Raw genomic sequence first — 23,339 nt, forward strand, 5'->3', positions numbered from 1 at the left:
AATTATGTTTAAGCATTGTAGCTAAAACTGAAACATTACAATATGGCATTGGACATTAAAAGATAAAGTGTGGGATTTCATATGATTTGAAATATGTAGATTTATGGAGCTGTTTAAGATTTTAAATATGAGAAGAAAAAATGTTGTGGTATACTAGCAATGCTACTGTGTGTAAGAAACAAGAGATAAAGAAAAAATTTGCTAAGCAGTATATATCTATTTAAGGAATAGTGGGCAAAATTGTATGCATCATGAAGCTGGAGCCATTATAAACAGCTTTTCTGAACCTCTCACTAGTGACAGTTTATTACTTTAGAAAAACACCTGCAATCATTCAAACACAGAATAGTTAGGAAATAGTATATTTTTTAAAATGTCAGAGCTCTATGGCAAGGGAACAATAACTAATTATTCCAGAGTGTGGTGACTTATTCTGTCCTGTTAGATACTCCTTTTTACTTTTCTCCAGACAACATGAAATTATATGCTTGACTGATATCCAGCTCTTAAAAGGCACAGCCATTATTATATATTAGCATTATGTTGTCTACAATGTGATGCTGTGTCAAAGGAAAATATAATTTAAACTGTATTTTTTTTCACCTCCCATCAATAGTAGCTTGCCAGATGTTTCTCTAGGATGGAAGTTTACATTTATCAAAATACGACTCACTTCATGAGGAAGGTAAGTGCATTTTTTTATTTTTCCCAACCCCTACCCCAAGACAAGAGTTTTAGATTTAAAGGATACAATGACATATTAGAATAGGAGAGCAATGATGTTTCACTGGGCAACAAAATAATCACCACTGCATAAACTGCAGCACGAAGCTGATGTGTTCCTTCTTCTCCAGTTCATAAAAATTATCCCTAGGAAGTGAGTCTTTAGAAGAAAACTCAACTCCCTCCTTAAGCAAGGAGGGATTTAAGTAAGTAGTCTTCTAACTGAAAATTCTGTAGTTGATGTATATTCCTGCTTCTCTAGTATTTTTATGTTTAGCACTGAAGGTATAAGCCCAAGCCATTAATCAGATATTCCTGCCCCAAGAGTTTTTGGGTGTTGGACAGAAATACACTATAGATGATAAAAGTGCTATGTAGTACATGGAAATGCTTGTATGGCAAACCTATTCAGTTTCCCTGGCTGTGATCAAATTTGACATCCACATGAATGTAATGCTACTGCGTATGCTGAGTGCCCCCAGCTCAGTCAGTAGGACTAATTGTAATATGCTGTTTAGACTAAATAGGAGTGCAACTTTGAATGTAACCCATTTCACACACAAAATATTTTGAATCAACAACAACAAAAAAATACATAGCTAGAAACTTTCTAGTCCATCCTAGATAATATTTGCTTGCATTCATGTTTTAAAATATTTCATACCAACTTTAATTGGTTTCAATAAACCCAAAGAACGAAGAAAAAGTGATACAGCAGGCAGAGAATGGCCAAGTGAAAGACTGAATAATAAGCAAATATCAGCCTGACCACCTTCAATAGAAGCACACTTGTTCTCTCAATAGAGAAACCAACACTGTGCTTGAGAGAGCAATCAGATGAATTTGAGACAAGTTGCAGCACATTTTTCACATGAGCTCTCACATTCTTCTGAGACCTCTGCAATGCATAGCAGAACCAAAAAAGCATCAGAATTTTTGTCATGACACCTTGCTGAAAGCAACAGGAAAGCTCTGGAAATTACGATGTAGCTGTCTTTTGCAGTCAGGAAGGGACATACAGAGTCAGTGTCCCAGTTCCTGGGAGGTATACTGCTTTAAAACAAGCTGATTTTGATCTGCTGCTTTGAAGTGGTTGAATATAAACTGTTTGCTTTCTTTCTTTGACAGAGACTGTGGAAAATAGAAGTTCCTTTTATTTGGAATGGAAAATAGACCTATTTTTTGTTTTGCTATCCATTGTTAGATGAGAAGTGCAGAAGAAAAAATTTAGGACATCTCATCATATCTTGGTGGTGTACAAGCCCTGCCAGTGCCTCTCTTTTCAGTTCAAATTAAAAACTGAAATGCAAAGAGCAGAAAAATAGTAACATTTCCTTCTTCCAGCAAGAGACCCCAAAAGGACTGTAGGAGGTGTCAATTGCAGAGAATACAGAACAGCAGACCTCTTCAATAGCCCATATTTTGAGAAACAGAGGCTTGAATTTCCAAGTCAGTTGTTGTGCTATATAGCCTTGGTATCCCTTCATGTTCTGTCACTTCAAGTTATTTGTACTAGAAATAATGGGCTGCAAAACTGAAGTTAAGGAAAGGCTAGATACTGTGTATGACTCCTAATTTGTCCTTGTACCCCAGGTTTATCTGAGAAGTGAGCCAAACAGCCAGGGAATAAGGAAGAGGATAAAGTCATAGGAACAGCTGTCTACACAGGCTAGCCTGTGGGGGAAGGAATTAAAAAAAAAAGCAATAGCCAAAAAGACATAGGGGAGAGAATAGAGAGTGAAGAACTCTAGAAGGAACTTGAAAGAAAACTCTTAATGAATTTGTGCTCAGAGTAGGCAGTTGCTTTAGTGAATTTGGGCACAATATTCATATTAAGTTTTAAATTGCTTATCTGGATGTTGTGCTAGCACCAAGAAAAGACTGATAATTCTCACTCTTCAGAAAAACATACTGGATTTTTTTCTAGTTTCTAAGGTGTTTGATGCAGAAAGTGTGACACTAGCCTTAGACTGTGCAGATTTCTCAGTAGGAGAGATTTCTGAAGAGAACGGAACACTTGGAAACTGATTTGACAGGCAGTTTTTATTGTATAAAATTAATGACAACTGTTTGAAGCTGCTCATGTGTCTGAAACATTAAAAAACCCACAGCTGAATTTTTGATCTGTGAGCATAAAAGATCAAAAAGGCATTACATTTTTGCCATATGGTTCCAAAGTGTGGAACATAGCCACTTACTTCCATGTATGCGTTTTAAACCCTATTTGTAAGTTAACCATACTTATTTTTCCAGATTTTCTGGAAATAATTTTGGAAGGTACTATAACTATTCTGTTACAGCAACTCAGACCTCACTTCCTCCCACAATATACAAAAAGGTGTCCTCTTTCCAACTTTTTATCACCTACAATGGATAGATTTCATCATGTCATGGATAAAGACTGTATCTCACTACACTTTTTTCCAGATGTTTTTTGAAATCAAAACACTTCATTAAAAAAAATTAAATCTGTTAACAGTATAAATTTTTAGTGAGAGTAACAGTGAGAATCATGGGCAGACAATTTGCAGAGGTTCTATGCAGGTCCCTTCTGTAAACAGTGACACCCCTATACCCTGTTTACTCACGTGTGGGCAGATGTGAGCCCCAAGGCTGCCCTGCTTCTTAGTATAAAGTGATATAGCATTGAAAAATGAGTTCTTGCATCTTGTATTTCTTTAGTAGATTATTTTATTGTGGTGATAAATTTGGAACAATGAGATTATTTGATTAAACCTTCTCAGTCACTGCTGAATGGACTACCCTCCTTGTAGAATTAATAAAAAGGCCAAGACACCTCATTAACATGCTTGGTATTGAGCTGGATTGGCAGCGGTGCAGTTTAATCCTGCCAAAGGGCATTTGCTGAGGAAAGTCAGAAAGCTTTTAAATCATATTCTTAAAGGTTGAGTCAGGAGAAGATGACCTTGCAAAAGCTGTATTCCTGAACTGTCCAGACTTCCCCCCAGCCCATTCACGCTAGAGCTGCTTAGTGCACAGAACAGTACGTTAAATAGTATGGCTTCTCCTTGTGTAATTCAATGCATCAGACTTCATTTTGCTGTGCGTGCTGATTGGAAAGCTAGATAGAAAAGCTTAGTTTTGTAAAAGCCACATACACTAGCATCCTCTAGCAATTTATTTTTTTTTTTTTTGGTAGCTGAAAGTATACTAGCATCACTTGATGGTCTAAAAGTAGACTTTCACTTGCAATAGTTGATACAGGCACACCACAAGTGCCTCACAGTCTTTATAAGCAATTACAGCTCATAAAGACATGGAGAAAGTGGATGAAAAGCATGTGTGTATAATCATGCCTATCAAAATATCACAAAGATCAAGATTAATGTCATCATTATTGCTTCAAATCATGCATCTATGGCACATAACTACATTTACTTTATTGTCACATAAATTGCGTTATAGTTCTCAGACACAACAGCCTATAAAACAGATCTCAACCTTCTGGCTTGGAAACGCTGTTTAGATTATTTACTCAAACATGTAGAGCAAATGTCCCAGGTAGTTAAAATATTCTTTACAACTGGTTGTCTAGATGGAAATAGGCTTTTTTTATGTAGATACGAGCAGCTGCATTTCTCAACAGAAGCAAGAAGTGCTCCAGCGAACTAGTTTCAAGTCATAAAAATTTAAGGCAGAGTTATTCACCAAGGTCAATTAATCTATTTCAAGCTGGTGAAACTTCACCATCTTAATGGAGTTGCTTTCAACATCTAGCCTCTGAATTCACAGGTAGGCTCTGAAGAGTGGCATGAGTTCTGTGATTGTCATTTTATCATATTTTCAAAAGAAATGTGGCTGCAAGAAAATTTTATTGCAAGTGTCTTAACTTCTATTTTCGCTTAAGTATGTAAAAACATATCAAAAATTAGTAGATCCTTGTTTTCTTTTCTTGGTAATGTTTCTTCTAACGTGCATTTTTATATTCCTTTTTCTAGGCTACCTTTATTGGTTTTGAGCTAAAGGTTTTACTTATATGTAGTTTTTCCTTTGCTGGCTCATGCAAAATTCCTATTCAAGTAAAATTAGAGGAATGTGAGCCATGTTAGCAACATGATGAACATGAGGCAACATGTGGAAGGCAAACTAAAACCATGCATATAGGTGAGGAAGAGATCACGTAATGCTTAGGTATCTTCACTAAAAAAGGGACACTCACCTTGACTATGTCGAAATACAGATATTGTCCTTGAAATACTAATCCAGAGACAAAAATTACAAAAAGTTGTCCTAGGATATAGTACTCCATGGCACTTCAGGAAATGACAGTGCTATATGAGACGGAGGACCTGTGAGAAAGACTGGGGGAGAGACATTCTTCAGGCTACTGTGGGTTTTTTAATTGAGTATTTGGCTATAGAGATAAGTAAAAATGCTAGCCTTGATATTCTTTGGTTAGAATCTGTATTAGAGAGAGAAAACTAAGATATTGCAAATGTCCCTAATAGGATTTTTTTAATGCCTGCCAGAAATATCAATTTTAGTTGCATCAAATAACTAAAAAACAAAAGGAAAAAATTAAAATAATTAATTTTTTTCTCCTGCAGTTGAGATTTCACACATTAAAAAGTTGATAAACAGCAACTTTTTATGCTTTACTGTGAAATGAAGAGGTAATTTTCACCCTTTGTATCGCACATGGGATTTTTATATTGCTTTCAATGCATTTTTGTAAACATTGGAAAGGAAATAAAATAGCCCCTATAAAACACAGCCAATGTTACTGCCTGAACATTGGGCTGCAGATAGTGTTTTGCAATCCTCCAGTACTCATACACATATAGATCAAGAGTTTTAGCCCTCAGCTGCTACTAAAATTAATGTCTTGTAACCTTAAATATATTTCTCTACTAAAACAAAACAAATCCTCATCACAACAGATTTTAGCCTGCCTTTTGAGACCAATTATGGACAAATATTTTATTTATTCCTTTCATTGTCATATCTAAAAGGGCCTTTTTTTGTGGCTTCTCCTCACACCTGCTGCATCGTCAGTTACTATGATACCATTCAAGACAAAAGGCCACCCACACCATGCAGTAACTGAGGTGGTCATGCTGTTCCACATGCCTCAGGTTCACTTTGACTGCGTTAGTCCATAAATAGTACCTTGTCCTTGCAAAGCTGAGTAAGAGCTCCCTTCCCTATCTCCTCCAATAGATGTGTATGTTCTCTGACTTACTTGGTATAATACTCCTGAATATTATACAAAAGCAGAGATATTGTAGTGTACAGAAGCCATTTTTTTAAGCCTAATCTTAACAGCCAAATTAAAAAAAACATGAACAAAATATGCAGCTCTGCTCACAACTTTTTAGAGATACACAGCAAGCATGGAAGTTACAAACAGCAGTTTTTCTGACATTGTAGTAATCCATGGACTAGCAAGCTACATTGGCTCCAGTATATCTCTCACTAAAGATTAAATATTTCTCTTTCTTCTGTGATTAGTGTCTTTACAGAATGTGCTTATATTATTTTAGTATTGAGATATTTTATGATAGTAGGACAAGTAAACCCAAAAATTCTGCAAAGTAACTGATGAAAAGTTTCCATTGATTGAAGCAAGACCTTAAAATTAAGCTGATGAAAAATATTTGTGCTTATTTAACAATTTGCCAGTTAGTAAATCTGAGTGATGACTTTATTAGGCCATTGTACAATTAGTAAGTAGACCTTGCAAAACAGAAAACAACAGAGACAAGAGTATGTGCAAAGAAAATATGCTGCTTCACAGTTCTTCCAGAGTGCATTTATACTCCAGAGAGAAAACCTTCATGGTATTAAGGGAATCTGTATCTATCACGACAGCACACCACCAGATCATATTCAAAGGTTTATGAAAAATCCACACTCACTCCCCATGAGGCAGCCTAGGGATGGAAGCTATTTTTCAGGCTTGTACATCAGCAGCATGAACAAAGTTTCACCATTTAGGAGACACTGCTTTATAGTGGAAAAAAAGGGGGAATTGTTTTCACTTTCTCACCTATTTTATTCTCATGAGGCAATAGGACTGCACAGGCTAACATCGCTTTTCCTTAAGTAAGCAGATCAGATTAAAAATAGACTGGGTACGGCAATAAGATGCCATCTTTACAGTCTCACTGTGCTGCAGTTTTAAATCTGGAAGTAGGGCAAAGTCTCATATGAATCCCTTACAACCATTTGTTATGAGAAAGAGACAATATATGAATTTTCATGTTTGCCTGGGACAGGAGGAGGGGCTTACATCTCAGCAGAAAACATACAGGTTCAATACTAAACAAAACTCTCCTTACCAAAACAACAGAGCGCTTCTCTTAGGTGTGTTTGCTGGAGCCTCCAGCATTATGTGAGTAGCTAGACACACATAAAGTCATGGGTTCCATCTTGTCCATCTCTTCTTCACAGTGGTGACATCAATCTCCATTGTTCACTGGCAGCAGCTATTTCATGTGCCAGGCCAAAATCAAGCCAGTAAAAACAATATCAGATTTCTAGAGAAGTGTTGTTGCAGTTGCTGCTGTTATTCCATTTAATGTTTTGTATTGCATTAGTCAATAGGTACCTCATTATTTGCACCCTCCTTGCTTTTTCCATTTTATTACATTTTAGTTGTCAAAGAAGATTGAAAAGAAATAAATCTTGGAACTGGTGTAATGACTTGTCTTCCCTTTTCCGAATGTCCATTCTCTGGTTAAGAATGAATGCTTTTTCCACTCCCTTCCAGAGTCACCATCTCATCTGATAAATTTTAGTTACTCTTGATACTCCTACCTTACCCTTGAATGTTCATCAGCTCTATTGCCTATGAGCCAGCTCAGAGCTGCAGAGATTATTATCTGTCATGCCTTTCAAAAATTCGGTTTGTAGCAGTAACTTTTGAAAAGATTTTTTGCTGACATTTTGTAAAGATACAAATGAAGCGCAAAAGAGATTGCAGCCTGCAATGCAAGGGAGTGTTAGGCAAAGCACTGCTTGCCTGCTTCCATGACTCCAATTTCACCACATAGAATCACAGAATATCTTGAGTTGGAAGGGACCCACAAGAATCATCCAAGTCCAACTCCTGGCCTTGCACAGGACAGCCCCAAGAATCACACCATGTGCCTGAGAGCGTTGTCCAAACACTTGAACTTTGGCAGGCACATGTGAGAAGTAGTCATCAAAATGACAAAACAGAAGCAGCCAATCACAACAGAAAAGTAGACAGTACCAAGAAAAAACACAGAACCTCCTCCCACTACTCAGAAGCAGGAAAGGAAATTTTGTGAGGAGAAAAAGCCTGAACATCTTTGAGAACTCAGATTATTATGGAATCTAAATTGCTGAACATCAGACAAGAAGGTATAGTTTTCCATCAGTGGTAACAGTTATCAGCATGTCATTTTCTTCTAAAGTTCAGCCTGCCCTCTATTATCGTGTTCTACAATAGGCAGAATGGCTGCAGAGCACCCTCTCATCACCTTGGGGTCTACCTGACTGCAAGGGTTTGCATCTAGTGCCACCTGGGTTGTGGTATTGCTTGACACAGACCAACAGGACAAGCAAATATACAGTGAGAGACCAACTAAACTGATTTACAGAAAGTACATATGTAAAGGTGGGAAATAAAACCTTTCATATGGCTATGACCAATTTTTTACTGAGGATAAAAAGGTAACGTGCAGTTATGCTGTTCACCTGCACTAAACATATCAATTATATTTTTAACTTGAGGTTAAAAAGTTTCACTCCTCCCCACTTCATTACTTTTCCCTTCCTAAGCACCTGTTAATTTTATTTGGTTTTAAGTTAATTACCCACATAGACTCAATCATCGCCAGTGTTCAGCAAAAGGCACCAAGAGCTGAAGGGAGGAATAGGAAAATATCCCTGAGAGTGAACTGTGCAATTCTGGAATATGGAACTGTCCAGTGCCAGCATATACATGTTCTTACCCCCTGTTAGTGCCTTCCCAATAAAGTACGTGTGTCTGCATACACACACACACACTTATCTCCAGATCATGGTATTGATCTGCTCATTCTCCAAACTGCTGTACCAGCTGTGGGCCCCACTGGAGGCTGCTGACATAGGGAATTTTTACCATCTTCTGCAGGAACATGACCAGGCCCTAAATAAACAAAGGATCTACCTGTAAAGATGTACCAAGAGACTTGTTGTCCCTCCCTTCCTTTACCTGGGATCAAACTTAAGCATCAATTTTTTAATAGAAGGACAGTGTATTAAAATAGAAGGACAGTCTATAGTCTCTGTCCTCTTTGATCATCCAGGAGGTTTTAAAAAACAACCCATTGGTTCCCTTCCTTTTGAAGTTGTACACAGCAGGATCATTAGCAGTAGATAAGCAGACAGATGTAGTGCTCAGTATTAGATTTCCACGGTCACCATAACAACATTTAGTAGGGATGCTGAGCTACCATCATTTAAAATGAGACTGACAAGTGCTGCAGAGTTGTGGGCAGGTGACTTAGCTTTTGTGTGGAGGCTGTTCTCTCCAGCAGCAAGCCAAGAACTTGGAGAAGGACCAAACAAGAGGCCAGAGCGTTCTGGTGCTTCAAAGGAGAGTTGGTAACTTTCAGCTCTGCTTGTCTCCTGAGAAGAGATGAAACTTTGCAAAAGTTTGTGTTTGACATGTAAATGAAAGCCTGATTCCTAGTTCTGGCATTTAACCCCTGACACCCAATAAATGATTGTGAAGCTTCAAACATGATCTTTTTACTGGAGGTTACAAACCCAAAAATCCGTAAGTAACAATCTACACCGGTGAGCTCACCTAATATCAAAGACTTGGAGGTAAGAATAGTTTGACATTCCAGCGATAGCACAAGAGTTTGCTGTCAGGAAGAACAGGAGGGAAAAAGAAGACGATCTTAATTTAGGACTTTCTTGCCATAATAGTATTGGCAACGTTATGCCAATACTATTGGCATAAATATGCCAATGTTTATGTAAAGCGTTATTTGTAGTGACAGTGGACACAGGCATCAAAAGAGAAGCCTGGTGGAATGAGTTTTGGTGCTAAATAGCATCAAGACACTAGGCTATCTCAATAGACATAAGTGAAAAATGACATTTCTCAGTTTGGAGAGATTCATTTCAGAGCAGCCTACAGCCTCCAGGTGGTGCAAAAGCAAGGCTTTGAACAGGTGATTTTAGCGCAAAGCTCCGTGCAGAAGGTTCTGCTGCTGCCACACTTTGCCACACCCAATTACTAGCACTTCTTGTCTGTATAATAAAATCTATTCATTTGTTTCCTCCTCCCTAGGAAGGTGCAGCAGAGAAAACACGTGATGAACTCTTCCACAGCCTCTATTCTCTGTCCCTCTGGGCTGCTCACGAGGAAGGAGGTAGAGAAAATCGGGAGCAAAGTTAAGCCTAGAAATAAGGCAGTGGTGAGGGTAAGGTGTTTTAAGATTTAGTTTTTATTTTCTCATGATCCTACTCTGATGTGATTGGTAGTAAATTAAACTAATTTCCCCAAATCAAGTCTGTTTTGCCCATTACAGTAATTGGTGAATGATCCCTCCCTGTCCTTATCTCAACTCACAAGTCTTTTATTATATTTTTTCTCCCCCTACCCAGCTGAGGAGGGGAGTGATAGAGCAGCTTTGGCAGGCACCTGGCATCCAGTAGAGCCAGCCCACCACACTTCTCTATTTATCCATCAACCTAAAAGAATTTTGGTATTGAAGAGTATTGAGCTACTTGAATTCTAAGAATTGTTTTGCTTGCTAGTACATCAAGGCTGACATTGACACATGCATAGTCTTCATTAAAAGGGAGAAAATGCATTTGAATAGAATGGAAAGCAGATCAGACTTTGCAATACTTTCCAAAATACCATGTCTAAGCTAAAGGAGGCATTATCAAGATCTTATAAAAAAATCTAACAGCATTTCTCTCTTCTTGCCTGCTTTGATCAGTTGTGAGGAAATTAAGAAGGCTGTCACTGATTGGCCTTAGCACCAGAATCCTGTTCAGATGAATGATGCAATTAACACCTCTGAAAACGTTTGGCTGACCATTCAAGCAGTCCAGAATATCATCTTTCTCCAAGTAAGCTTTTTATAGTTGTCATTTATGGATATCAATAAATGTCAGAGATATTAAGTGGAAAAATTGTTCTAATGTAGAAACCTATAGAGAATTTTTTTTCCTAACAAAACCACATAACTTTTCACTACTCTGTTCTGAACTGGAAACTCAACTATTACTCTGTAGATAGAAAGATTGCATTCAGATTTTGATTTTTGAAGCATATTAGCTTAACAAATTAAGTGTGTCCGGTTCTGGGCCCCTCAATTCAGGAAGGACACTGAGGTGCTGGAGCACTTCCGAAGAAGGGCAATGGAGCTGGTGAAGGGTCTGGAGCATATGTCCTGTGAGGAGCAGCTGAGGGAGCTGGCGTTGTTTAGTCTGGAGAAGAGGAGGCTCAGGGGAGACTTTATCGCTCTCTACAACTACCTGAGAGGAGGTTGTAGCCAGGTGGAAGTGTCAGCCTCTTTTCCCAGGCAACTAGCAATAGTCTTAAGCTGCACCAAGGGAGGTTTAGGTTAGATATTAGAAAAGAATTCTTCACAGAAAACGTGGAATGGGCTGCCCAGGGTGATGGTGGAGTCACCATCCCTGGAAGTGTTTAAGAAAAGACGGGATGTGGCACTAAGTGCCATGGTCTAGCTGACAAGGTCGTGTTCTGTCATAGGTTGGACTTGATGACCTCAGAGGTCTTTTCCAACCTAATTGATCCTGTGATTAAAAAAAAAAAAAAAAAAAAAAAAAATAAAACCAGAACTTTATTTTACCTATTCTTAGCAGCTCAATTGTTAATTTTAATTAAAAAGCCCTGTTAAACTACTGTTTTGTAGTATTAAAGTGTTTATCTACTCTTCATGTGAAATAGAAGATCTACAAATATGGAAAAGAATTTGGGGAGGTACTGCGGTTATGCAATTATTAATATTTGAGTTTAAGTCTTTAGTTTTTGGAAAAGTTTGATCGGTTACAATGGGGTATTCATTGGAATTTTTCAGAAATAATGTATTTATAGATATCTAATACACCTTTTCCCAAGATAGGATATTTAGAAAATATAAAATTAGCTGCTTTTTATGAATATATCTACTGCTGCCTATTTAGGACTACTTTAGAAGATGTACTACTATATTCAGCAGTAGTCACCTACTGCAGTTCATCATTCAGAAAGGGATGTAGGGAAGAGCTCAATACTCCATCACCACACTTTCAATGCTGTCTGGTGTCCCAGGCTGGCTGGGAGTTGCATAAACATTCCAAGTGCCAGATAGATAGGATTATTGGGATTTGAAGTCAGGCATATGCTCTGAGATCATTGAATTCATCTCCAGTGCATTCAACAGGCTTCACAGGGTTTTCAGAATACTTGTCTGTAGATTATCTGTCTTCAGAAGCAAGAAAAAAAAAGGCACTATTAAATCAACATCCAGGAGATTGGCAATTTCACCTCCTTCTTTTCTTGAAACATAGGAAGAGAGGACAATCCGAGAAACCAGTGTGCACAGGAAAATACAAGACTGCAAAGAGGTTCCCTTTGTTGAGCTTTCTTTTAGAGCTTTCATAGCTCCACAAGACAGATCTCTTAATTTTGCAGTTCCATCAGATCAGCATTAACTAGTGCAGAGATCTCATTGACTTTACACTGCAGCTTGTAAGACACAGCAACATCTATTTTCCAACCAAACTGAAGATCAAATGTGGCTTACCCAAATAGACACTTTGAAATAATGAATGAGTATGGGCTAAAAGGGTTCCTTCAACAGCGATAATAGAAACCTAGAGCACCTGCAGCTAATGTTGAGCACACAGATCACACGGCCAAAGCAAGCGATATTAACAGCTTTATGTTACTCTTCCTTTTTACGCTGGATAGGAGTAAAAACTCAAACAATAACCTGACAATATTAGCAAGATATACATCACTCTCTCACTCCCACTTTTCCTCTATGAATATCAAACCCTCTCATGCAAAGAGGAAACAAGGACTTTAGAGTAAGCAAGTTGTCACTAGTAAGCAATCTAATCTCATATACAATACAGTTTGAAACATCTGGAGGTTCCTCTTTACTAACACAGATTATGCAATTTCCATTTTTCCACATGAAACATCTATGCTTCAATATTCAGTATTCTGTATTACAGAGATACATATCCTAATTCCTGTTAACACAACGAATATTTGTATTGCATAAGCAACTAGTTATAGGTTCTATGATCATGAAAACAAAAAAAATAGAGCATTCATATTTCTTGGTTAGACCATTAAAAAATTGTTAATATATTCCTCCTATTAAATCAGGTAAACCATAACACTAACAGTAGCATAACACAGAATGTACCTGCTAGAGATCTCTGATACAAAAGCTTTTATAGCTCAGTTATGCATTATGTATGTGATTAGTGGATTCTCTTTCCAGCTTAATCAAGTTTAACTGCTTGGACTGCAAATACTCTCTATTCTCAACTTACTGAAAACAATTATACAAGTACAAAGAAGTTTCATTTAAGAATTATGTAACTGAAAGTAGGAATCAGCATTTATCCAATTAATGTTTAAGTTCTGCAGTTCTGTAACAGAAGCCAATTAATATTCAGTGATCACGTAAAACATCTTCCATAGAGCTAGAAATGTGCCTGAAGTCCATCAGCTTCTGAGGGGAGAGGTCACTAGAACTACCTTAATAAGGGCTATTTTAAAATGAAGAGCTGGATGTTGTGGTTTTGCTAGTAATTAACAAGAGTTTCTCTACTTTCCATGAGAAATCCCTATCCTAGATTCATTATCAGTATTTCTTTTCATATGCCTAACAGAACTTTGGCATAAAATCCCCAGCCATAGCCCAGAAGCAGGCTTTTTCAGGGAATAGCTCCTCTGCCAGCCCAGCCTTTCCTTCAGCAACCCTTTTCAGACTGAAGCTCCAGCCTCTCCCGACCCTCACCAGCAAAGACCTCATTCAATTTGTTCCCTCTGTCTTCCAGTCTCTGCAATTAGATGATCACAAAAGTAACCAAAATTACTTCAGCTGAAGCACAATTCCTAGTGAGAGTATTCAAACCAGCTCTTTCTACTCTGAAGATCATACCCTTTGGTAGTAAGTGTTCATATCGATGCATGAAATCCAGAGTGTATTCTGTGGAAACATAGAGCTAATTTTATTCTTTAAATTAAACTGTTCTTCAGAGAATATCACTGTTATGAAGAAAACATTATACTGTAGGTACAATTCCTACTAAATGTGTTTTCTCCAAGATAAGACTGAATCCCTTACTGATTAAGTATCAATTTGGTTTTCTTTTAGCCTTACTTTCTATCAAATATTTTATTAAAAAGCATTACATGAAAGTGGTGTTATCATGTCATCTTGGTATCTGAACTGTATTTTGTAAACCATACTTTCATAATTAAGCAACTTAAGAGGTTCAACACATTCACTCTCTGTGACTTAAGTCTTGTCTGGTGTGGGACAGGATCTTACGTTTGAGTGAGTGAGCTGACCTACCATAGGGTACTGTCCTATTGCTCACCAGCACTACAGCGAGATACCCCTGCATGCTTTGGGCAATGATGGACTCTTCTTAAATCTCTAAACTACCAGTTGCTCACTAGATGCTCACCAGGAATCTTCTTTGAGCTACATAGAAGGGAAAATGGGACAAGGTCATGTTTACTGATAGTAGACCTAGAAAAAGAAAGGACTAGAGTCCAATTTCACTGCTCTGGTTTTATGTTGTCACATAATTACAGAGCTTCATTTCCTGCTATAAATTGAAAAGCTCATTGCAATACATTTTTCCAACTATAATTGCATACCCATGTAATTCAATCCTTACTGTATTTTATACTGTGCATTAAATGAGTTGCATTAGAAAACAAACTCGATGGTTGTTAGTTGTTAACACATTTAGGGAATTAAATCAAGCTTAAAACCATTGCTGAAGCATTTGACACAAACCTCAAAGGCAAATCATAATACAAATCTTGATTATTTACCCTGTTCTGTAGATCCTTATTGCCTCTTTGGGTAGGAGAGGGAGCGCATGCCAATTTACTTATACTGACAACAGTTTCTTAATAGAGTTGTGCACCTCTCATAAATAATGTTCTGTATGCACTCATTAAATGTGTGGCAGGGGAAGTGGGTGGCTGGGGAGGCAGAAAAAAAGCCTTTTCTCCATGGAATCAGTTCCAAGGATGGCTTTGTCTTCATTTTTCTCCAGAAGGGCAGAAACTGACTGAGGTACTCTGCAGATCCAAACCCTCATCTGCAGATGTTCTGGGTCTCTGGACTGTGCAACATAAGGCCATGAAGTCCTAGCCACCTCTAGTCTAAATTTCAAAAGACAAATGTGCTGCCTGTGGTCTGGCAGGCTATTAAAAAAAAAACAAACCTAACTCGCAAAACAGTTTAACAGAAGCAAAAATATACTCAGGCAAGAATATTTATTCCTTGCTGCCTGAGTATATGCAGTTGCCTCCCTCTAATCTCGTGAAACCAATTATTTTATTCACATTATGTCAAAATTCCACTCCACTGCTTCCTGCCATGCAAGGGAGGTATAACCACTACAAGAGGGTCCTGAACCTCTGGGTCTTACACAGTCCAGTTAGGTAGAACTTATTTCTTCCCTTTCCAGTTCTCTCACAGTTTTCAGCCTATTGTCTTCTCTTGGTCTATATGAGTTTATAGGCATATTCTTCACTGGGAAACATATCTCCTTTTGATTTCTGGTATGACTGACATAAAATGATAAAGTGGTTGGCATTCTTCAAGCAAACCCATGGGAAGATACTTTACTTAAATCAATTTGTACAATATTCAGAAAATATTAGATGGACAGTGTAGGGCAGTAAGAAAGATGTCAATTAGCTTGATACAATTTGCTTCTTCATCACATGAATCAATTATGTCTTTTTTCCTAGTTCTGTGCAATTTTTTGTAACCCGGACCATTATTAGAGCTTTATGAAATTAGGAAGAACAAAGGAAACCATAATGCTTTACACAGCATAAGCCATGACACTATAGGTGAGTTTGGGTCTCAGAGATCCATGCAAACACTTTCTGCAACTTTCACAGCCTAACACTTCCAGAAGCACAATTGGCTTTCTGACAAAACACAGTCTCCCTGGTGAAAGCAAGACTTCATTTAATGATATTAAAAAATCCAAACAAACAAACAAACAAAAAAACCAACCAAACATCCTCATTAAAAAAAAGTATAAAACAAGTAATGTAATATTTCTTTAAAAGGTAGCTTGAGAAATTGTTTGTTCTGATTCATTTAAAATTTGATGCCTCGAAGTTGTGATTACAACTAACGTAGGAACCTTGCAATAGTAAGATTGTGTAGGAAACAGAGATTCATAACAAAGTATTAGTTTCAACTGATAATTGCTGTGAGTCATTTCTTTTCACGTCCAACCTTTCACCAGCGTATATCCAAAACCCCAAGAAGCAAAGTTTATTTTGTACATTTTAAACAGGCAAACTACAGAAAAGGAAAGACAGTTCCCCCCACACTCAACTGCAGTGTGCCAACTACCAAGTTTTGGGAGTTGTTTTGGACTACAAGACCAAAGCAGAGGAACAGGTTGTACGTGAGGGCAGGCTGCAGGACCTACACCAATTATTCTGTATTCACCAGTTGTCAGCAACTGGCAGCTTCATGAAACATGGTTCTGCTGATTACACTGCTTCTAAAGAGGGACTCGGAGCTGAAACCTCCCACCCTGTGGTCACACTGCATCTCCTCCAAAAGCCTTCACGTGCTGTGCTACCCAGCACGAGCACAGGCCTTTTGTTCTTCCCATAGACACCTGCAGAAGCTTCAAATAAGGTTTCTTCAGAGCTCACTCTTCCCCAGAGTGCCTGGGACAGAGACACCCATCATCCCACCACCTAGCTCCAGATAAGAGGCCACAAATTAGCATGACTGATATTAGAGCAAGAGCATGTGGGAATTTCACAGCAGCAGATGGACCTCTGGAAGCTGCAGCCCTTAGCTCTGTTAGGTTTGGCAGATGCAGGAGAGTCCTACAGCTCCTGTGAGCCCCACAGCTGCATCCCAAAATATTTACATGGATCAAGAACTTCCTCACTACCCCACAAAGAGCCTAAATGTGAGCTATGGCTGGCAAAGTGCTGCCAGAGAACAGCATTTTCGAGAGCAATGATCAGTTCACTCTGCCCTCTCCATGCCACTCAGTGGAAACTCTGGACCTCCTTTTTGGTTGGTATGAGGCACCTGGGGAGTTTTGCTTAAAATAAGGTCCCTCACCCTTCCCATGAGAGCCTGCAAAGGGTTCTCTGACATTTGTTTCCTACATGTAGATCTCATACGGACCCTTCTCATTTTTCACCCTTCTCCAGGACTGCTTTGAGAGCTCCCTCGTAGTGCAGTCCTGCCTAATTGATTTGGGCAAGAAGATGAAATGGGCTCCTTTTAACCCTTTCCAGGCTGCTACAGTGGAAGAAAAGGGTGCTTGCACTTCCACAGGGGTTATGAGCTGTTACTGTAATTGTATCACAAAATGGGCTGGTCTGATGTCTAGGGGTTCTGCAGGAGGCAGAACTCTTTGTGGGCTGGTGAGGCTTATACAGCAATGCAGCATTCAGCTCCCCTACTCCTATTTTTTTTAAGAATGTTGATCAAATGAATATAAAGAACTGCTGTGAAGTGGTTCAGGGACTGAAGCAAATTCGTCACTGAGAATGACTTTAAGAAGTAGTTTATTTATTTTGTCCACAAAGAGCCCAAGAGTATTGACCAAAGTACATAGCTATTTACATGGAAAGAGGAAAAAAACCCCTCGTATTAATGATCTCTGTAATCCAGAGCTACAAAAAATCTCAAAGGAGAAAGCTCATGTTTTAAGTTTGCATGAAATGTAATTTTCAAGAAACCACCCATGAAGAAAATTAATGTATTCTTTTTTTTCTGGTTTAGTCTTCATTATTTCAGATCTTATAACTTGGTAGCAGTTTCTATTTTTTTTAATTAATGTAAAAATAATTTTACCTCTGTGCCACCAATAAAAATTATCCTAAAATTATCCATATTAGAATATATATTTATTAAACACAGAAAAAATGAGGCAAGTATGTAAGCCTGGGTGCTTGACTATTAATTATGACTTTGGCAGAAACCCAATTTTTAGTATCTTTTTTAGAAAGGACCATATGTTGCTAAAGACATTTTAGGACTAAGAGGCAGGGCAGGCTAGAAATAAGCTCCTTTTCGGAGGAAATAGAGGCAAAGTCACTTTCTGGTTTGGATATTAATCAATTTATGTGAGATTCCTAGAGAGTCTGATAAAAAAGTTAATGGGTTTTCTCTGTGGCAGTTCTCCTTAGAAAGTCTACTGAATATCCATGGGGAACTTAAATCATCCCTCCAAATGCATTTTTAAATTTATGTTCTTGAAATATCTCAGTAGAGAAGGTATTCTGTATTAACTTCTCTAGTAGTAGCAGGCTACTGCTTTAGTCTTTATTAAACTTTGTAAAGATTCTTTCAAGAGAGTTTAACTATGGTTGAAATCATGTCAGCTTTTGCATAATTTTACATGATTTTACCTTCTTCATGGAAGAAGGAGCCAGCAGCTCGGCTTCCGTCCCTCTGGAACAGCGTGCTGTCCGTTGTGGTGCAGGAGATGCCAAGAGTGGTAATGTGCCTTAGCTGAGGAGGTCTGTGGGGAGCCCTAGCCTCCTGCACAGCCAGGCTGGATGGAGTGCAGTGCAGATCTCTTCCATGACACGTGCTGGTCTGAAATGTAGCTTGGCTACTTGAAAAAGCTGGGAGATCTGCAGGTTAGAAATGGACATTGCAAGTGCCCTCTCCTTTCGAACTCGGCCCCAAGGATCTGTACCTAAAGGTCCTTTCCTGCCTTCACATGAGATTTTCTGTGTTACTTCACAGAAAGCATGAAAAAGTCTAATGAGAAGTTCAAAAAGTGTGGGTTTGGGTGCTCCTAGTTCCTGTCTGACTTCTAAATCCAACAAACTCCAGCCAAGTGAATGTACTTGCCAGAGAGCACGGCTGTCACCTCAGCAAGCCAGCCTTTGCTCCCAGAAAGGGATGCCATGGGTGCCAGCTCTTGATGTTCATCTTGGCATGATGCTGCTTCTGGAAACTGCCATAGAGACACAGAAGCAAAAACACTGCAAGTCTCCACACCACCCTGGGGAACATCCTTGATCTGCCTTTCTGTGTTCTGTTTGGCCAACAACCTGGCTCATAACCTGTGGGTTTGTAACAAAATCACTAAAATGGTATCTAAGGGAAATAACAGCCCAGCTCTGGCTCCCCGGTGTATTTTACCTATGTAGAGGATGGTCTTTGATGGCTCTTGGGAACATGAGAACAGGACAGGTGGATGCATACATGCAATGCTAGTGAAACCTAAAAGAGAGCAGTGGTGGAATGGCAGAGAAAAGCATCTGTAGTCTCTGAAGCCTGGGATTTTGTTACGTCTTTGTCTCTGCTCCTATACTAGATAAAACTTCAGTAATAATATTGTCCATTCAATTCTAAAATTCATGCTTCAGTACTTGCCCCAGTGACTTCGTGCAACAGCACAATCCACCAGTTAATGAATATCTGCATAAGGAAACATCAAATTAAAAAAACCCTCTGTTGGACCAAGGATGCAAGAAGACAGGGCCATGACTGCATTGCAGGTTCGCAAGGGATGCAGGCTGACATTTTTAATCTTGAAGCAGTAACTACAAAGCTGTAGGTGTCTTTTAGTGGGAGATGACTAAGGTTTTGGTGTTAGGTTCTGTAACACACAACCTGGTAGCTGAAGGAAAGGCCCCCTCTGCCCCAGCTCTGAAAAACAACTTTCTCAGTCTATGTTTACTGGATACTTTTACCTCCATGGCTCACTGCCCTGTTGTTACCAGCATCCCCATCAACCAAGTTGTGACAGGAGAGTAAAAATGATTAATGAAGCAAATTCTCCTTTTTTACTTCACAAGGAAGTTCTGGATGTAGGCGTGTTTCTATAGTAACAATAATGTCCTCAGAAGAATTTGTTGGTTTATCTCCTGGATTAATTCTTTGGAGTCTTATAATATTTGGACTTTAAAGCATCTTTCTTCTCCACAGAAAGCAGATTGTTCTTTCTCTTATAAGGACGATCCAAAATTAAATAACATATTGACTGACATTTAGTATTGCTGAAATAGGACATTTTTACGATTGTATAATGCCAAAAACACCCCAAACCAGTCCTTACCCCCCAAAATTAGCTAAGCATGGGAGGAATATATGTGAAATATGCTGAAAAGAATGGAGAGAGGGAGGGAGGGACTGGTCTTTGGTAGAGCATGGCAACATCTCATGACAAGAAAGAGCGCAAAGGTGTTTTTCCTAAAACACAATCAGTCCATAATTAAGCCATTATTTATACTCCAGAATACCATGTAGTATCTCTTTCATAGGATGCAGGTTTTGACAAACACTTTTCTTGTTTGCAGATGCATTTATACAGATGCTTAGCAGCATATATTTTTTTGCCAATGTGATATAAAAACTGCTTGAACTTCCAGAAACACTTGAAGATTCTTTTGCCATGCCCTGACAACAGAAAAATCACACAATGCAGTTACTTCATGCTGACTCTTTGCAAGGGGTCCTCCACACTTTCAGAAGCATCAATGTATTTCAGTCAGTCTCCACGCTGTGCTGAAATTAGTTTGTGGCACAGAAGGTTAATTCTTTTCATTTTAAAAGAATAAAGATTTATTTTTCCAAATATGACAGATCTTTAGGACAGAACGTAAACTAAACCATCCTACTTTCAAGTGAGTTTTATGGATCAGTACAGTTTACCCATCCAGAATATGTGAATTTGATCTATGTGACACCCCTGTGCCCTTGCAGAACAAGGTCTGGTGCACTTCTGGGGTCCTCTGGACTGGCCCCAAGAGAAGAAGGAGGATAGGCTCCCTAAAATCTACCACATTTTGAAGTGATTTAGCCATGAAAACTAAACTTTAAAAAAACACTTTAAAAAAATGTTGGAGACTATTCTGGCCTTTATTTCTTTATTTTAAAAACTGTCCCAAAATCTGGACATGGCTCTGGGAAACCTGCTTTAGTGAACCCTGCTTGAGCCAGGAAGCTGGACTAGATGGTCTCCAGAGGTGCCTTCCAGCCTCAACTGTTCTGTGATCAGAGGATTTTATTTTTTGCCTTGCCGCAGCTTTCTGCAGAAGCATTCCCACACATCTCAAAGCTGCAATACCAGGCCAAGACTTCTTGTTACACATGCCCTTTTTGTGCAATGCTGGCCACAAGGGACAGAAGCTTGTCAGCTAGTGGGAGGCAAGCAGAGACACAGAGATACTACAGAGGATGTGCAGAAGTCACCAGGGAAAACACAATTCTCCTCATTACCCAGAAAGAGCCAACACCCAACAGGCTGCAAAATGAGCAGCAGAGCTCTGGCAGATGTGCTGTGCGTTGCTGTGGGACCTCACGGCTGCACTCCAGGTGGCCCTGGGGTTGTTGTACCATCTTCTGTTCCTTCAGGGATCTGAAACAGGTAAAACAGAGGCTGAGGTGACTCATCAGGCGGGTTTAGAAGGTCTACCAGTCAGATGCAGTATCTTCTGATATCCTAGATCCTCCTAAAACACTGTTGACTTGCTCTTAGTCTCCAGTTTTCTATATCACATAGCCGTTGGTTGATTTATCTGAACAGATACATACATTGATAAATATACACATTTTTACCAACTTGAAAAAAATATCATCAAACTGTTGCATAATGCCTGGGAATAAGCATTACTAATGGAATATTAACCTTTCCACTATTACTAATCAAGAGTATTAAACTTGCAAAGAAACACAGAGCAGACAGAAAGGTGTAGTTTCTGAACACAGACAGCGTTAATGCCTGAACTTGAACTGTGGCAAAAGAGCAGCTAGAGCTGCAATATATGCCACAATTTTCTGCATTTTGTACTCTGTAAATACTTTGACTTATGCTCTGACAGTAGTGTCAATCTGGGCAACCAAAAACTGTCATAATGAATGTTAAGAGACAAGAAATCTGGAAAAGTAAAAAAAAAAAAAATTCTTCTCTTCATGGGAGAAGCACTTGCAGATATGGCAGATGTCAATGTCATGGCTGCTACACATGGAACCAAGTAGCTCTGCAGAGGTGATTTTGCATACAGTTTTGGGAATAACTCCATGTAAGAGAACATGGAACTATTTGTCCTGGGTTTAAGTATTTTTCTCTTCAGATTTTTCAGGATAATGCTCAGAGACTGCCAATCACATTTACATCACCTCAGGGAAAATATAATTTCTGTCATGATTTCAATTATTACTTCCAAATATGCCCAATCCTCTATGTACTACTTGTTTCTAAACTGGCAGTGTGCAAGATTTCAGTCTAATAAACTGTTTTCTTCCTTTTCAGATCCACCTTTTTGGTATTTGAACCCAAGTACATAACAACTGAAAACTTATGAAGACTGAAGACTGGTTGAAAACTGATATGAAGGCTGAAGCCTCCAGTATCTATCTGTTTCTTCACATGATTTGAGTATGTTCCAAGACTTTGGATTTTCCAGCTTCAGCATCTTTTGTGTTGGAGTTCATAAAATAGGCTGAAGAACTGTATTTGTTCTCAGCAGTTTTGTTGAACTGGAATACATGTGAAAGTTTCTTATCTCCTAAAACAAAGGTAATGTAGAAGGTGTGTGTTATTTTTCTGTATGTAAGAAACATCACTATACCTATATTTTGATAATAAAATAAGGTGGGTAAGTGGAGGGACACGTTCTCAATGACTATTCAAAGTATGGTATTCATACTGATATGGATAGAAACCTTAAGTATCAGTGAAAGCCTGGGAAATAGACAGGTTTCTTCCTGAGAAAATAATCTATTTTCATTTGAAGATCTTACTGGCTCTTACTAGTATTCTTAAGAGTATTTAAGTATTTATTATTCAATATACATGATCTCTATCTTATCTGTCAACTTCTTGAGGCTTGAAATAAAATCAATGCTTTCAGCATTTCTTTTCTACAGGTCCATTTGCAACTTTGTGAAAATTATGGTGTGTTTTTTTTTCTCTCAAGACTATTCCAGCAGAGTTTTGGGTCAAGCAGACTCTTTGGAAGGGTATCCCAGCTGCTTTTCAAATAGTGAACATCCCAGCCCACTTTCTCCTGAAATCTGTTAGGATCTAGCTTTGAATCTGGCTCTAACTGAATACTCATCAGCCTCTGAGGGAGTAGTAAGCTAACCTATTCCTTCTCTTTTAAGGTATTAGAAAGCAAAATGCTGGAATTTTTCAGCTGTGAAGAAAAGCAGTTCCAAAGTATATGGCCAGGTCAAGGGTTTCAAACTGCCAACATCACATGCAAAATAAAGGACTATGTTGCCTTTCTGTTAATGGTGTCATTTTAATGTAACTCTTCCTTATCACGAGATTTTTCATGAAAACAGCCACTTATTCAAATAGCATTATCTGAGGGAGGATGAAGTTAAAGAGCTGTGACAGAGTGAAGTAAAAAAAAATTTAGAAGTCACGTTATCAAAAGGAGTCTT

General features: G+C 38.5%; 1 long non-coding RNA gene across 1 annotated transcript; it reads left to right on the forward strand.

The window, feature by feature from the left end:
• The first annotated feature begins 629 nt into the window (after positions 1–629).
• Positions 630–22,808, forward strand: LOC116784920. Its single transcript, XR_004356295.1, has 4 exons — positions 630–685; positions 9,998–10,130; positions 15,686–15,790; positions 22,201–22,808. It is a non-coding gene; the product is annotated as an uncharacterized LOC116784920 (long non-coding RNA).
• Positions 22,809–23,339: the final 531 nt, after the last annotated feature.

Source organism: Chiroxiphia lanceolata, chromosome 3 (assembly GCF_009829145.1).
Source record: "Chiroxiphia lanceolata isolate bChiLan1 chromosome 3, bChiLan1.pri, whole genome shotgun sequence".
Taxonomy (NCBI): Eukaryota; Metazoa; Chordata; class Aves; order Passeriformes; family Pipridae; genus Chiroxiphia; species Chiroxiphia lanceolata.